The sequence below is a fragment of the Epargyreus clarus genome, unplaced genomic scaffold (assembly GCF_041222505.1).
Source record: "Epargyreus clarus isolate Ecla_fem2 unplaced genomic scaffold, WU_Ecla_fem_2.2 ptg000014l, whole genome shotgun sequence".
Taxonomy (NCBI): Eukaryota; Metazoa; Arthropoda; class Insecta; order Lepidoptera; family Hesperiidae; genus Epargyreus; species Epargyreus clarus.
The window spans coordinates 2,728,756-2,744,660 of NW_027332222.1; the positions used below are offsets into that span (position 1 = coordinate 2,728,756).

The 15,905-nt window shown below is 34.7% G+C and overlaps 1 protein-coding gene and 1 long non-coding RNA gene across 2 annotated transcripts in view; one reads left to right on the top strand and one right to left on the bottom strand.

Moving 5' to 3' along the window:
• Positions 1-15,905, top strand: part of dlp (glypican dally-like) — a 97,236-nt gene that overhangs the window by 58,060 nt on the left and 23,271 nt on the right. The window lies entirely within an intron of this gene.
• Positions 3,374-6,964, bottom strand: LOC140747179 (uncharacterized). Its single transcript, XR_012102854.1, has 2 exons — positions 5,169-6,964; positions 3,374-4,999 (listed from the first exon to the last, which is right to left on the bottom strand). It is a non-coding gene; the product is annotated as an uncharacterized LOC140747179 (long non-coding RNA).

Sequence of the window (15,905 nt, forward strand, 5' to 3'; positions counted from 1 at the left end):
TTGTTTTTATTCTCGAGACAAAAGAAGTTTTCAATTCCAACTTCAATTTATCTTCAATACAAATAATGGGTGAAGTGCGAATCGAACTCGTACACTGAGGGTTCCGTACCAAAAAACATGTGTTTTTTATATTTACTAATTGATATTATAGCAGCCATAGAATGCATTGTGAAAATATCAACTGTAACATATATTATGGTTCAATAGATAAAGTGAAAAAAACGCCAAAAAATAGCAGGTCCTTATATGTTTGTCCCTGTACTTCCTGGACTAAAATAGGGCTACGATATCCCTTGCCTGTCGTAAGAGGCGACTAAAAGGGGGCTTCCGGAGTTGGGCGTGGCAAGAGTGGGAGCTCGAACCGTCCTATAAGTGTCCCCGGGAAGGACGGCGGTATGTATGGTCGCATACCGTCGTGAACACCGGATAGTTTTGGGAGGAGCGAAACTGCTCCCCCAGGGCAGAGCTCGATCGGGGCATCGCGCTTGGAGGACTTCGGTTGCGTTTCGTCGGAGATCCCGGAGTTCTCTAACAAACATTGAGGACGGCCACCTGGGGGTTTTAGTGCGGTAAAAGTCCCACATAACCCCGCGTCACTTTCACGTCATCGGGTTTTTTTGAAGATTTCCTCCTCATAAAGAAAAAAAAAACTATCCTTTATTTGAAAGTTTTTCTTTTTATTTTTAGTACTTGTTGTTAAAGTGGCCATCATTATACATATTCCGTAAAAAAATTAAGTTTCTATCTATTAAGGTTCCAGAAATAGAGTTCTATGTCAGACAGACAAACGGACAGCTTAGTAATAGGTTCCGCTTTTACCCTTTAGGTACGGAACCCTAAAAAGTAATATAATATCAAAAACATTCCGAATTTTTGACAAATGTCATGAGAATAAAACTATATGTTGCGGCTAATGTGCCTAATCAGTTAAAACGCAGATTAGCTTGCCCATTACGTAAAGTACAAAACGAAGATTGTATCAATTTTCACCCCTTGACGTCGTTTCGTGCATGCCATGATGCGTCGTCGTGTCATGAATTTACGACAAACATTGCATATTTTCAAGAAACAATATCGCTTTGCGGCATGATGTCGCTATGTATCACGATACGTCGTTATGTCGTAAAAAGGCATATGTTTTAGCCCTAAGAACAAGTCTGAAAAGGTGTTTCGAATTTTACTACATAGTTAATCTGCATATTATTATCTTCTAGCTAATCTTGAGACTAACTAGTTAATGTGTATGCTAACGTATTCTGCAATCTAACGGTAACATACACAAAATACAATAACTGTCGTGAGGTAAAGCAACTGTCACAGTATTATAAAATAATAATAAGTTTGTTTCCAAGGAAACAAATGTTTAGGCAAATTTCGGCCTTGTTGCGCTTAAATAAATGTCTGTATGAAAATAAGCTTACATGTAAAATTTTACAAAGTTCACAATGTAAAATCCTTAATAACTTTTAAACGGATTACCCTAATTACACAATTCCTTTTGCCCTATCCGTTTTAGACCTAAACCTACCAAATGGCATTAAAGACAAACCAATATCTACACAAACAAAAAATCATGTTTTCAACTTACGTAATATTTGAAAAAAAAAAACACCCTCTATATTATTCCACTACCTCATAGTGTTGCTTATAAGGATCAAATTCTGGAAAGTGATGATAAATGACAAAGTAAAGGAAAAGCCTCATTTTTAAGAAAATTCAAATTTTTTCATAATAAATTGGCAGTTAAGTTTCCGCCATTCATTAATTTAAACATTTTTCATATTAACAATTTTTTGGCCTTATGTTTTAATTCATTCGAAAGCGGACGTTTTGTTCTCCAAGAATTTATATTTTTATGTTCGACTTAGTTAAGGTTATTTTAGGACCATTATAATAGATTTGTAACTTGCTATGCGTTTGTAACTTGCTATGCGTATGCGGAGTTTACATACAGATGTAAAGTTGACAATTTGCGAGAATGACTTTTTCGAGCCAAATCCGAGTGTTTACTTAACAAAGAGATATTGAAAATCACATTCAACGTTATTACGAAGTTGTAAACAAAAAATAAGAATTTACTAATTAATCAGTTATCTATTTTTATTAAAAAATAAATCCTCGGCGGGAACTTAGTTGCCAACCTATTACTTTCTCATACTAAGCCGTAAGTCATGGCCATAACATCGAAGAATTAGTTGATTAACCAACAAATTCTTCAATGTTATGACTTATGTATAGTCCTAAAGAATTATACATGTCATATGTTATGTATAATCCTTAAGGATTAGTATGCCACGGTATGAAAAATATGTATTTTCTTCAAAATTTTCCTTTTACTTTAATTTGTCACATAACATTACTTTCCAGAATCTTATCCTTATAAGCGACACTATCATATAGTGGAATAATATAGAGGGTGTATTTTTTTAAAACTGAACTCGTTCGATTCCCGACTAAGGAAAAAGATATTTTAAAAAACTAATGATGCAGTTATAGTTTTTATCAAAATCGGCCTCGTAACCCCTTTCAGCACTTTTTGCTAATCTTCATAGTTTCGGATTTGGCCCTCAAGGCCTATTTGAAAAATTCAGCCTGTATAAGATATTGTTCGGTGAAAAATATGGTCTAGCTGAAAATATGTATTATTAATATACTTTGCAAATAATAGTTTTAAAAATAACTACAGGTTGAATGCAGAAGACAAATACAGACTAATAATTTAAGTATCATTTCGTTATTGGTGAGTAAACTTACTGAAAAAGGATTTACTGTTAATTTCCTGAAAAACGGTTGCACTATTAGTAACTCTATGGATAATATCATCGCAACTGGCCATAACGTACATGGTATACATAAATTTAAACAATTTGTCAAATCACCGATATGTAATTTGACAATGTCAAATAAATATTGGCATAGAAGACTAGCCCGTTTGGAAAAAGCGCGGGAAACGTTCAACTTGGCGGGCGCCTTTTTTTGAGATTTTTCATTTAATTTATTTTTTTAGTAGTTTAAAGATCAGTTAAGTAGTGTATTGTAAATATATTTTTATTAGTTTATCTTATTATATATAGTTTTGTAAATATCTCACTTGGGTAAGTCTTTTAAATTATTTTATGGCGGAGGATGGTACCTTCGATCCTGGGGGACCTGAAATCCCCCAGGTCGGAGTTAATATTGTAATACAAAACGAATCTAGTATGGACACTGATAGTTCTATCAGGTCTGAAAGGAAACGTGTTAAAGCTGCGCGCAAATTTTGTAAAAACTGCAATAAAAAGAAAAGGACCGATAAATCAAAACACCATAATAATTCAAATCGTAGCTGCATGTGCTTAAGTGAGGAATCTAGTGGAAATGAAAAGAAAAAACATAGAGCCCATAAAAAAGTTGATATTAGCTCTCCTCCATTGGAATCTTCACCCGCAGATGTATGTAACACCTCAAATTTGGAAGTATCTAATACCCAGGATACAGTTAGTACAGAACCAACTAGGCGCATTCGTTATTATATTGAAACAGATAATGCTCCTTTCCTTGTACATGTCCAAAAGGTTACACAATCTTTGTCTGACGGTGCCACACTCCACCCTATTACATTTGGTAATTTCCTGAAAAAAAATAATAATGTGATTAAAAATATTGTTAATGGCAGTCTTAAAAGAATAGGTCGCAATAGAATAAGCATGGCATTTGCCAACTATGAAGATGCTAATAAATTTGTTTTGAGCCCCCTATTAGAACAAAACAAGTTAAAAGCTTTTATTCCATCATTTAATGTTACGAGAGTCGGCATAGTAAAAGGTGTTCCCTCAGAATGGTCTGAAGAAGAAATTAAGTCCAATATATCGGTACCAATTGGTTGTGGTGAAGTTATAAATATGCGTAGGCTGAATTATAAGGTAATTGTTGAAGGATCACCTGTATGGAAACCCTCTCAATCTGTAGTACTGACCTTCGATGGACAGATATTACCTAAGAGAATTTTCATGTGCTATAATTCATTAAGTGTGGAACTATATATCTATCCAACTATACAATGTTATAATTGTTGTAAATATGGTCATACTAAGGTGCATTGTAGATCTAAACCACGTTGCTATAAATGCGGTCAGGAACATACAGGAGACACTTGTAGTGTCATTGAAATTAATGCTTACTGCTGTTCATGTTCAGGATCTCACTTTGCTATAAATAAATGTTGCCCAGAATTTGAAAGACAAAAAAGGATTAAGCTGACAATGGCCCAAAGTTGCATGTCATATCTTGAAGCTTCTAAAATCCATCCCCCAATATCCAGGTCATATGCCGAAGTTTTAATTTCTGAACCAAATACATTACATTCCGAATCTATTCTTTCCACAGCACCACACTCTAGTACTAATAATACATCTACAAAAAAAACAATATTTTTGAAACCACGTGTACCACCTAAACAAGTGAGAGGATATGACAAATTAGCTCATAACTCTCTTATTAAAGATTATAACCCAAATCTTTCTGCACCTAATGGTTCTGCTATTGCAAAAAGTACAATTGAACATTTTTCTGTAAAAGATATCATAAATGAATTAATTAATACTTTAATAAAGTTAAATATTGTAAAACCGGACAACGCTGCCTTTGTAATAAATGAAATGAATAATGCGCAAAACCAAGATGGACAAGTTAACCAACATAGTCCAATGGAATTGCCGCAGCATAGTTAGCAACAAAAGTGATTTAATATACTTAATTAATAAATATAACCCTATAGTTGTTACACTATCTGAGACATGGTTAAAGCCCGGTTACTCTTTTAGAGTTCCAGGTTTTTCATGTCTCAGAGAAGACAGGCCTGATGGGTATGGTGGAGTCGCCATACTCATACACAATTCAGTCTCCTTTACTCCACTTATATTGCCATCCCATAGTGAAGGTATATGTGTTATTGGAGCTTATGTAAATAATGTAAATATAATTTCTGTGTATATTCCTAATCCTTCTTCGGCAATCTTATCTGAAATAAATGTCTTTCTAAGCAGATTACCAAAACCATTTTTATTATTAGGTGATTTAAACTGTCAACATGTTACATGGGGAAGTTCAAAATCTACATGTTATGGAGAATCTTTATTAGAAATCTTAGATATAAATAATTTGTGTGTACTTAATACTGGAACACCTACTCGGCGAACTAAGCCTGAACAAGGTGATAGTGTGCCAGATATATCTATATGCACTCCTGATCTTGCATCTATTCTTACATGGCAATCATTGCCTTATTCATATGGCAGCGATCATATGCCATTGCTGATTTCTTTTCCCCATCTTAAACCACATACTTTCAAAAGATCCTTCCGTTTAAAATATAAACTTAATAGCCCAGACTGGACTTTATTTAAGTCTAATGTCGACAAAAGATTATCTACTTTGCCTAAAGTTTGTAGAGGACAGGAGCCAGTTTGCGCCGAGGCTTTGGCAAAACTAATTATTGAAGCTGCCGACGAATCTTTTCCTATTCGAAAAAGCAGGTCCGATAAAATTCCTTCACCACCCTGGTGGGATGAAGATTGTTCTAAAGCAGTCTGGAAAAGAAAACAAGCTGAAAAAGATTATTGCAATTCAATGACAACTGAGAATTTTGACATATACTGTCAGGTGTCACAAGCTGCAAAGAAAATTCTTAAAGAGAAAAAATTAGAAGGGTGGCAAAGATTTTGTTCTTCTTTATGCCCTAATGTTAGTTCTACTCTGGTTTGGCAGAATATTAAAAAATTTCGATCAGCCTTTAACCCATCCGTAACTCATACAATGCCATTATCAGTTGCATGTAAATTTATGGACAAACTAGCCCCAGCCTCAGTTCCTGAAGATAACATAATTTCTATTTCATATAACAATGATTGCGACGGATTAAACTCACCATTTACCATGTCCGAATTAACATCTGTACTTAGTTACTTAAAAGACTCTGCACCGGGCGCTGATGGCATACCATACTCATTTCTTTCAAATAATTGTTATGGTGTCACTGAATATTATTTAAATTTAATTAATTCTGTTATGATTAGCGGGCACATCCCTCTATCATGGAAATCTCAGATTATCATACCCATTTTAAAACCCGACAAACCTCCATTGGAAGTTTCATCTTATCGCCCCATTGCTCTTTCAACTACTATAGCAAAAGTTGCCGAACATCTAGTTAAAAATAGACTTGAATGGTTTGCCGAAAGTAATAAACTTTTGGCTGATAGTCAATATGGATTTAGGAGAGGTAAAGGTACTCTTGATAATATAAGTATCTTAGTAACAGATATACGCCTTGCTTTTTCTAATAATTGCAGTATATTAGCAGCCTTTTTAGATATAAAATCTGCATATGATAATGTTCTCATCCCAATATTAAAGCTTAAGATGCTTCAATTGAATATCCCTAACATACTTGTAAATTTTATTATAAATATGCTATCTGAAAGAGAAATTAACTTAAATGTAGAAGATCGTATGATTACAAGAACGATATGGAAGGGGCTTCCACAAGGGTCGGTCCTTAGTCCAATCTTATATAACATTTATACTCATGATTTAGATAAAACATTTAATGATTCTGTTAGAGTGCTCCAATACGCCGATGATTTATTGCTTTATTCCACCAGTTCATCAATACCCACAGCTTGTGAAAATTTAACATCTTCTCTTAAATTACTTAAAGAATGGTTAGACAGGAATGGTTTAGACATATCAGTGTCCAAAAGTGCGATAGTTCTATTTTCCAGAATGCGAAGTCCTCCACATTTAAATGTTACATATAATAATGATACCATTCCTACAAAAAGTGAAGTAAAATTTTTAGGTTTCATCATGGATTCTAAGCTTTCAGGTATACCTCATTGTCAATATATAGCTAATAAATGTGAAAAAAACCTCAATATCCTAAGATGTCTGTCAGGTGTATGGTGGGGTGCCCATCCGTATACAATGAAACTCGTGTATAATGCCATGATACGAAGTGTTATTGATTACGGCTCTTTCCTATTAGAACCGTGTAACGTCGCTGGTTTAAAAAAGTTAGATGGTGTGCAAGCAAAAGCTTTAAGGATTATTTCAGGAGCAATGAAATCTAGCCCAATCAATGCGTTACAAATTGAATGTGGAGATCCCCCTCTACACTTAAGACGACAATATCTGTCGGATAGATTTTTAGGTCGGTGTCTCCAAATTTATAATCATCCAATTTTAACAAAAATCCGTCAAATTTATGAATTAAAAAATTCTCCATATTGGGCACATAAATCTCCACCCTGCCTTCTTCGAAGCTTTGAGAAATTTAATAGTATTGAAGCTCCTACTTCCGCTGACACTATGCTACCGCTTTTTAACAATAGTTACGATTCTTTATTAATGTCTCCTAAAATCTGCGAGTTTTCCTTATCAAAAAATGATGTTCAATGTAATGCTAAATTTAATTCAATTATAAATAATAAATGGCAAGGCTGGCATCATATTTATTGTGATGCTTCTAAACAATCTAAATCTGGTTGTGTGGGTGTAGGTTTGTATCATTCCCAGTACAATATTGTACAAAAAATTAAACTTCCACCTGAAACCTCTGTATTTACAGGTGAATGTTATGGTATCTTCAAAGCAGTTGAATATATATTAACAATGAAATTAGGAAAAACTTTAATATTTACTGATTCTCAGAGTGCTTTGCAGACTGTCACGAAATTCCCATTTAAATACAAAGCTCAGTTGTCAATAATCTTGGATATCAGAAGTAAACTCCATACATGTCTATTGAATGAATTCGATGTAGTTTTTATATGGTTACCAAGTCACTCCGGGATTGCAGGAAATGAAAAGTCCCATCAATTGGCAAATGATGCAGTGGAGTGTGGTGACGTTTTTCCTTTTAAAAATTACGCCCAAGACCTAACATCCCTTGCTAAAGATTATTTATACGACTCATGGAATGAACACTGGACATCGAGTTCCCAAAAAAAGGGGAAATATTATCATCAATTACAGCCAACAATCCCTATCAAGCCTTGGTTTTATAAAGTAAAGCTTGATAAATCTGCTACTTCTATTCTTATACGTATGCGCCTGGGGCACGTCTGTACTGGAGAGCATCTTTTGAAATTGGGAATTGTTGATACTTCCGAATGTGTTTGTAAAAGTGGAACTCACAATCTAAACCATATATTTTTTTCCTGTCCTTTACACGATTCCTCCGCCCTTTACCAAAATCTATCTTGTCTTACGAATGTATCATTTCCACTATGTATACCATATTTACTGTCTTCCCTTGATCCTGATATATATAAAATCTTGGCATTATTTATTATGAAAAATGATATTAAAATTTAATATTTATATACCTATCTTTAATTATTATATCTTTATCTGTATGTAAATTTATATTCAACCTACTGTACTGATCCTTCCTTTTCCAAATTTCATTCGTTTTTTATTTTTCTAATCCTCGTTTCCCCGTTTTTACTTGTCATTGGCTGAGCGTCCATGCGCCAAAGCCACAAAAGAAAAAAAAAAAAAAAAAAAAAAAAAGACTAGCCCGTACTAATCCGGAATATATGCGAATTTTAAAGAATATTGTGACTCGTTTTGATGATGTGAACATTACGGCGGATATGTCGACTAGTAAGAAACCATTTCCAAAACTCTGAACGGGAGCGAACGATGTACTGGAGATCGTACATACATACATTATGTGGTACCATGGAAGCTACTTCATTCAACGGTTCAAGGTACATGTTATTATTTATCGACGATTATACTCGAATGACACATGTTAATTTTCTCAAACATAAGAGTGAGACTTTACGAAATTAAAAAAATATAAAGTTCGCGTTGAAAAGGCAACTAGCAAGTCGAACAAGTGTATGAGATCAGATGGTGGAACGAAGTTTTGTAATAGAGCTTACGATATTTTTTTGTCAACAAATGAAATTCTACATCAGAAGGCGATATATAGTATATACCACCAAACAGAATGGTATGGTTGAAAGAGCTAACAGTACTATTATCGCAAAAGCGAGAAGTCTATTATAAATTGAAGCGAATTTGAGCAAGAGCGTTAAATACTGTGATTTATATCAAAAACCAGAGTCCGACGAAGGCAGTGAAAGACTGCGTGCCACTAGAAAAATGGTCTGGGAAACGAGTAGATGTTATCCATTTATGCTTATTTGGATGTGCAGCGTATACTCTTATACCAAACAGAAAAGACGAAAATTGGATGCAAAGTCAAAACCAATGATTTTTGTCGGATATTCATAAGAATATTTCGATTATTTAATACGAAGACACGTGAAATCACAATCAGTCGAGGTGTTAAGTTTTTAGACGATGTTTTTCCTGAGGATAACGGGAGTAATTCCAGTTGTCAAAATATTAACTTTTTCGATTTAATTTATTGTCATGTTCGAATGAAAGTGATGATGAATGAAAAGAGTGCATGATGCTGGTGTTACAGGTGATATAGGTGTACGTGTGCCTGCGGTTACAGATACAAGTGATGTAAGTAATGTGACTAGTGCTATGACGGATGTAAGCGAGTCTGAAGTAATGGAACGTGAATCTGTTGATATAAGTAATTATAGTAATAGGCGTTATCATGTTAGAGAGAGGAAATAAACTGAATTTTACAACTTTTTAACATGTGATTTAATTTCAGAGAGTGGTCCTGTAACGGCCTGAGTGTAGGCCTGATCGTAATTTGTGCTAAAATAAAATCAAACTTGAATTCTTGTTGGACCGCCGCGTGATAGCATGCTTATAGATGACTGAGTGATTATTTGAGACCAAAAACAATGTATTTTAAAATTATTGCAAGCCTTTGGTATGTCCGTTTGTAAGTCCGTATCAACTTCAATGGAGGTTGATTTGAAATAAACAAAAGGTAACTCAGATAGTAACAGTTGTCTACTGTGTCAGAGTTTAGTGGGGAGATTCAACTATTTAGCCAGTTCCACGAAAGAGTTATGTTTGGTAGTATTTATGTAGAGTTTTGTTATAGGTGGGTAATATAGATAAAGGGGGCGTATTGTAAGAACCTTTTTAATATAAATTGTAATCTATATTACTGGTTGTGTATAAAATGATATTGTTCGGTGACTAAAGATTAAAATAGAAATGAATACAAACGTGGTCTAACGGAACATATGTTTCATTAATATACTCTTCAAATAATAATTCTTATAATAACTACAAATATTACCTACAAAAAAGAACGCTCATTCTCGTAAGACAGTGAGAGGGCTTTAAAAAAATCTGTTGTTGATATTCAAGTAATAGAAGGTCCCGGAAAGGAAAAAAAGTAGGCATACCTACAAAAAGGAATGAGATGCCATCAAAAACACTGCTTGTAAAAAAATCCAAGCCTCGCCATTCAGCTCTTCCACCGTAAAAAGTCGTGGGATCCATGGAATCCAAGTCTTAAGGTATTATCTCACTATCTAACCTAACAACATCTCATGGGACCATATCAATATTAAAAATATTTTATGTTTCAAATAAATAGATTGGACTTGGCAATCTTGACACTACGTCACAGCCACATAGAGATATGGGATTGTCTGGTATTCCTATTGAGTGACTGGTAAACTATGAATTATTGTAAGTGGTACAGGCTACGACAATGTTTAGTAGGTGGTAAAGTGTTTGATGACTTTATAGCTTTATAACATGCATTAATGTCGATATCGGGCCTAACTTGTGAAACTACCACTACTGTCATTTCTAGAGATCATTTTAAGTTTACAAAACAGTGTACTCTTTAACATAAGCCATATAAAACCTGAGCAAAATGAGGAAAATCCAAAGATGTCTTTCCCGAATATTTTGATGTCTGTTTCTATTCAAGACGGAAAATTTAACTGAAGTTGATCGTCGATATTTTGATACATTCTGTCTTTTGTCTAAGAGTTTAAGATGGAAAGTCTGTAAATAGATGTTAGGTAATGTGTGCTTTACCCCACTCTTCAAATAAAACAAAAGCGCTACTAAGATTGCTACTTGATAGATGTGGGTGTGACCGTGGTGCCCCTGTAGTATAAATACAAAGAATTCCACCTCCAAGCTTTATCTCGTTCAAGGCCTCATTCATCTTGTTTTATCAAATTAAACTGAAGATGTGTGGTGAGGAAAATCGGTTCTTCTAACGGTAGGGATGTGAAACCTAGTAAAAATCATCGATTAATTAATAATTGACTTTCATTTCTCAAAAATAAGTCGATTATTTAAAAAATCTATTACTGTAAAACTAATAGTTTTTTGATACTAAATTCAAAACGACGAAAAAACACGTCACGAAATTCGGTCTCAAATTGTAAGTCCCAGGCTACGCGTTGCCGACAGCTGATAAAACAATCTATGAAATAATCGATTTTCAAAATTATTAAACTTTCTTATTAATAAAAATCAATTTTTATGCAGAAATAATCGATGATTACAAAAATCGATTATTTACATCCCTACAGCACGTGTCTATTGCATCACAATTGGAGTGGCGGCACTAACCAGCGGCGGTTATTAACGCCCACCGCGCCCTAATTGATTGATCGTACGTGTTCTGACTATGCCATCGTAAATATTGATCTTGTTTGTGTTATGAGACATCGCTGATGGATACAAGGGCACTAAGCATAGAGCATATTGAATTTTTTTTATACAGTAATATTGGAGTAGCAGACGAGCATGCAGTCCATCTGATGGTAAGTCGCTACTGCCGCCTATGGACATCTCCGGCGGCAACACCGCCACACCTATTTCTGTCCAATTACAACAATGTTTTCTAGTTTTCAGAGCGTAGCAAGTAAGACATACTTTTCCGAGGCATTCCAGCTTAGTCTTCAGGGGCAGTCTATGAAACACCTCAGATAGCATTCCAATCTTATCTAGGGTTGATTATAAATGTCCATGGCCGACAGTCCCTATTTAGTATCAGATAAAATACTCGATTCTTACATTTATTTTATAAAATACATGACATATACCGTAGAACTATAATTTTTGCAGGAAAATTAAAAGTGGAATTATAATTTCGAGTCATATTCTCTTAATATTAGGTATAAAATATTGTGCATACTAAAAAAATGTGCCCAGTTAATGCGTTGTATAATGACATAAAAATTGAGGTATATAAACAGCTGGCACTGGACAAGTCTGGCAATTTGTCGAGCTCGCTCATAAAACTATTTTTAACGCAATTACATGTAGTTTCCGAGACATACTTACCTGTTTTTGAATAATTGTTATCACATCTTTGCTTTTTGATAATTGCAATCTGTATGTAATGTTATTAAAACATTTTTTTTTTACTTCATGCAGGGAAATATTAGATAAATAAACGAAACCTCACAAAGTGGGCACACGACTTGATGGATTTTAACATAATATTACTTGCGTGCCAAAGAATGAAACAGACATATATGCTCGAAAAACATCCTTCGCAGTGAGGCAAAAATTGAAATACTCCATTACCGATGGCTTTGGACAGCCGAATAATGAACTGCATTCAAGACGTAACCTAATAAACAGTCAAATAGCTTACTCCTTTACTTCCATTTAACAGATGTACAAACGTTATATTTATATCTCCATACGGATTACATCCGAGGGATAATCCCCAGAGGAAACGCGAATAACACGTGGCCGGCTGAACGGAAGGTGAACCACAAACTACCGATATTCCCGGATCAACAGACAGTCCACAATAGCTGCGGATATTGCCAGCTAAACAAACAACTAACAGGAATTGCACTGTAGTCGGAAAAACTGCGTATTCTGATAGTATGTTCCTTGTAGAGCGAAATACACAGATAGACCGTTAGATAATACATGTACAAATACATCTGCTTCTATTCTGCGAAGAATAAACTACAGAAACATGTTATATTCACTTATCAAGAACTATAAATTTAAATGTGAAGGAAAATATCCTGAAGCTTACATGCATAAGAGTTTGCTAAAAATGTTTTAAAAGTCCATGAAGTCGACTAATCGTCATTTGGGCTAGGGCCAAATCCTTACTCTAATCCATGTCTAGCATATTATATTATAATATATAGCATAGATATTGGTTTCATGATGATGATGATTGATTAGATCATAAAAATTAGCATTATGGTTTACGATCACAAAGATACATTTTACCAAGTGATGAAACCAAGAACAGAAGATGAAGATTATGTTTTGAATCATTCAAATGATCATAACAACTAGTATAAAGAGACATATCTTTATCACATATTAGAATCACAGCACAGCTCAATGTATATTTGTCCTCGGTCACTTCCCAGTATGTCTACGAAGCTGGTATCTCGTGTTGATAGCTCGGTATAAATATTTGTGATTCCGACAAATGTTGGGGCGAGCTTCACCATTGTTTTCATACATTTCATGCCTCACTGACGGTTTGGATTGGATACAATGGCCGCTGTCGATAAACGAGACGGTAAAATAGATGTTTCAACAGCTAAACAAAGATAATGTAGAGGTTCAGGATGAAAAACTATACATTTGATATCTCGTGAGCATGAGATTGTTACAATGGAACGTCGAATAATAAAATCGAATCGAATCGAATAATAAAATCGTCGAATAATAAAATGCTTCGGTATTTATACGGACGTATGAACTATCATACGTATAATTGCTTAGTTTCAAATTTTTAAATCATCATAATGCAGTCTGTTACCGTAGATCCGTAAAGTAACGTAAAGTTGCATGCCTTATATGTCTACACATAAACGATTAATTATTTATTATTAACAAGCATTAATGTATATAGGCACTTAAGATCTGTCAAGAAACTAATTTTAGAATTTTAGAAATTAGTTTCGCATCTTAAACAATATTTAGAAACGGTGATCGTTGCAGTGAAAAGTAAGTTTTCCAATATCGATTAAACCGCACAATGGATATATTCAAAACACTTCTGGTATCGTATGCTAAACAGCAATGAATACTCATAGATGGGTGCGCCACTTCCCTTCCTAATGCCGATAGGAAAAGAAAACCAGAAACGCAAGGAACGAACCAATATCAAACCGAATGCGACTTCATAATTCATTACATTTGTTGCATGGAAACATGTGTGCAAAAACGTATTTGGTCGTCCGTGAACTGGCGATGAAATGTTGAATACATTCGATGAATTCAACACCGAATTCATTTGGTTACTTTGGTCAGCGTTCCTTCAGCTTCCTTATTGACTTTTACTTAAATACCTTTGTAATTCGACTTCAAAAATGCGTTTAAATTTCGCTTCTTATTTCTTAGCATCGACAAAACTGATAAATGAAAGGTGGTAGAACCAGTGAAGATCTTCCGTGGAGGTACAACCGCCACACCTTTTTCTTACATGTAGCATGTTCTACGATTCGGTGGAAAAGTGTGGTTGACGACAGACTTACATATGAGGCATCCAATTTGGTCCTCAGGCGTGGCAACACATCTATGATCGGCTTCAAGTAGAACCCATTTCTATATGGAGTTGGTTACCGATCTCTATGGGCGGCACACGGGCGAACATCAGGTCGGTTATATGTATTGTATGTTTAAAGTTTTATATGAACGTAGATACCGCCCGGAATTATGATTAATTTCAATTTCTTTTCGAAAGCTCGTGGTAGCGTTACCTTGTTGGAATGTCCATTTTTTTCAAACAGAAACAACATACAGTCATATATTCATAAAAAATTAATAGTTGTCGACATAACATTTCGAATGTCTACAACCATTCGAAACGTTAACAATGTTTCGAAATTACGAACAACCATTTTATTAACTAGCCTATCAAATAATAACGTGAATGCTCACACGAAGACAGTAAAAACATCAATAAATCAACAATTAAACGATTTCATGCCATACTTACGACTGTAGATGTGACTTAAATTAACAGTTTATTTTCGGGTATGCGTGCGATTAGATCAAAATCGTCGTTTGCATGATCGCACGATATGCTATGCTGTAATGCGGTTAAGTCCGCATCACTGCATGTATCCGCATAATTGCGGTTCGCAAGTCGCATGCAACCTCTTACCTTAGCATTCGACAAGTGCATGTAACAAGTGCATGTTGGAGCACATGTTGAGTGCACGCACCCGTGTTCCCGTTTCCAGACTGAAGACAGCCTTTGTAGTCCCGACGATCCCGGAAGAGTGACAATGACAGCGCTTTGTAGTCTCCTTAAGGTTGCTGAGATTATGTTGACGCTTTCCGTTTGAGATGACGGGGTTATATAAAAGATGAAAGAAATTTGCTTAGAACAATGTTTGTATTACTATTATCTTCATTTGCGACTCCGTTTCTTTTTATAAGCCTGCCTTATTTTGGATGTCTAATGGAAGTAACTGTTTATTGAGAATGTGTAAAATCGCTATAATCTATATCAATAATGACTCTAAACACATGTCAGTCAATGAATATCGGTTAATCAGAAAAGCCATGAAATGAAAACAATAAGTATGAATACGGTGGTTTAATATCTTAAATCGAAAATTTAACGCCATCTCTAGCAAAATACTATCAGTCAGATAAAATTATCACAAATATATAAAAAATGATTTGTATATGGCATAAATCTGGTCAATGCTAATAAAATGTAAACTAATTCAGTGACGATGTTGAGTGCGATTAAGTACAATAAATTACTTTAAAAGTATAATGTCTCGTCGGCGACGATTCTGCAAGTTAAATGTGTCAAGCTGAGTGTATGCGGCGACGAGTGCTAACAAATCATGTTTAATGCTCTTTATAACAATGTCAAGTGCGTTTTTGACCAAATTTCGCCCATCTTTTATGCATTCTGCTATAATGTATCTTGAATAGTAAAGATTGTTGACAAGTGTTCACTGGTCGATTAGTATTTTCTAGCGATAGAAAAACGAAAT